Genomic DNA, 2,545 nt, shown 5'->3' on the forward strand with positions numbered 1-2,545 from the left:
TCCCCAGAGGGTGAAGTTTGCAAATGAGACTGGGACAAGGACAAGGCCAGTGTCAGTGTCAGTGTGCGGTCACCAGCTAACCCTGACCCTGTGAGGTTTCGGTCTGCTGTGAGGCTGAGGAGTGTATGAGAAGACAGGTGACAGCAGGTGAAGTAGAGGCTTTCTCAGGAGTCTGTCCCCATCTTGGGCCCGAGGAAGGCGGGAGGCAGGGAATCATCACTGGCCTGGGCCCAGTCTTAACGACCCTGAGGCCAGGGCACTGGTTTGTGCTGCGATTTCTTTGCCCCCCGTTGTGGGGAAGCTGGAATACATCTCCTCCCTCCCTGGAAGCTCTGTGGGCTCTCTGCATCTTGTAATTTTTAAGGTAAATCTTACAAATAGATGTACTTACTTGCTTTGTATGAGTTATAGGCCGAGTTTTGTTTGGACACGTTGATTCAAAATAAGATTGACCCTTTGGAAGATCAGCTTGCTAGAGCCATTTGCTCAGCTTCAGCTTGAGGGGTTTAATTGAAAACAGTCGGGGCGCATGGACACCTCACAGCCTCCAGATGGAAAGAGACCTCGGAGGAGGCGTTGGCTTGGAGAAGGGGATGTGCAAGAGCCAATGAGGGAAGTTTTATCCAAGGAGGAAGATTTCGCTTCGAAAATAGTATTAAATGTGTTTTTTAAAAATGAAGACGCTAAAGGAGCTGACCAGGAATATTTAAGACCTTACAAGCTATGAAACAGTAACAGAACTTATTGGAACTCTATCTAAGAGCAGCCCTGGACAGGCTGCGAGCAGTGAAGGAACAGTCCATGTAACGAGAGACAGTACTTTTCCTGTTATTTCATATTTTGCTATCATTTTGTTTACCTATGGTTGAACTATTCTTCCTTCTGATTCCTTAGCATTTTTCTGTACATTGCGTTTGCTAACACGCATCACTTTGTATTATTGCCTTTTTACATGTACACCCTCCCACCATGGGCTGTAGCCTCTTGAGGGCAGTGACAACATTTTATACACAAGACCAAGTGTGGATGGCAAATGAAGCACTCTATTCCATTTTAATGCAATATGTGCTGATTTGCCTCTCTAGTTTTGCAAGGAATTTAAAAGCAGCAGAGAGGAGGGGGATCCCTTCTGTTTGGCCGGATTAGTTCAGGTCAGTCACTGGATGGCACGGATGGCAGACCTTCCTCTAGCAGAGTGAATAGCATGTGCGGAGGGGCCCCCTGTCCCGTGGTTGGGAAAGCTTGGTGATTAGACAGAAGCATCGCTGCCAGCGAATGAGGATGCTTTGTGATGTGGCTTAGACAGGGAGGGTGCGGTGAACGCTCACTTAGCCTTAGACCAGGCTATAAAGTGAGGCACAGTGGTCTGGCATGTTCTCATGGAAGAGTGTCTTTAAACACCGTTTAAGGTTCAGGATGATCCTAAGCAGCGGGACCGGTTCCCTTGATGCACGTTAACAGAAGGAAGTCTAGAAGGACCAGGCGGGTCTCTCCGGAAGCTTCTCTACCACATCCCTGTGTGGCCCTGGACCATTTGATTCCCTTGGTGTCAATTTCCTGGGCTGTCAACGATGGTGGCTCGTTCACACTCTCAAGCACTCTCTGACTTGGCCTAACCCTGGAAGAGCAGTGGCAACAGTGCGACATCTCCCTGGGGCTAATGACTTGAGGTCTTGCTGGTGCCCTCTCCCCGACCATGTCTAGTGAGGGATTCTGCCACCGGGGCTGTTGGCGGAGCCCCCTGCAAATCCCTTTAGTGTGAGGCCCAGTCAGTGCTGAACGTGACAGGTGGACCTTACAAACCTGCCCTGCAAAGCCAGGGATGGACGCTGGGGAGCCCCAGACGTTCATATTAGTTCGGGCAATGAGGCATCCAAAACGCAGAGTGGACCTAGCGAAAGACTGCCTGGCCTAACTGGAGGCTGAAACTCCAACTTTTCTTTCCTGTGTGAGTGTGATGATACATGGGAAGAACACCACAGCCCCAGGCCCAGAAATCTTGCTCAATGTGTGTTAGCCACAGAGGCAGAACACGTCGGGGGTCAGGTGATGCCTCTGGAGACTGTCTGAATTCAAGTCACGCTGCTGGCTGCCTCTTTGTCCCTGGGGCAGTTCCAGTTGCCTTTTCTGTCAACAGGGGTGACAGTGCTAGCAGTACCTTTTAGGGAAAGTTGTGGGGATTAGTCAATGTGCTTAGAATGGTGCCTACACGCATGTGCCACGTATGTGTTGGCCCACACTGTTGTTCCTACCTTCCCTTCTTGCTGGGTCTGGCTTCATGAAGCTTGTATCTGGAGGAAAACAAACTCAACTGTCTGTGGCAGGAACAGGTTGGTTTTGCACTGACTGAAGAGTACAGGAAAAAAAAAGGTAATGGCCTGAGGTGGAGGTGACATTAGGAATGAGAGACACTATCTCGGTTGTCTTTAGATGAAGAAAAACCTCAGGAAATCAGGGTGATTATTTTGCCATGGTAGTTTCTGACGTAGGCAGACCGGGTTCTCAACACCCTGAGCCATCTCCCCGACCCCCATACCAAACTCGG

The sequence above is a fragment of the Pteropus alecto genome, unplaced genomic scaffold (assembly GCF_000325575.1).
Source record: "Pteropus alecto unplaced genomic scaffold, ASM32557v1 scaffold61, whole genome shotgun sequence".
Classification (NCBI taxonomy): domain Eukaryota; kingdom Metazoa; phylum Chordata; class Mammalia; order Chiroptera; family Pteropodidae; genus Pteropus; species Pteropus alecto.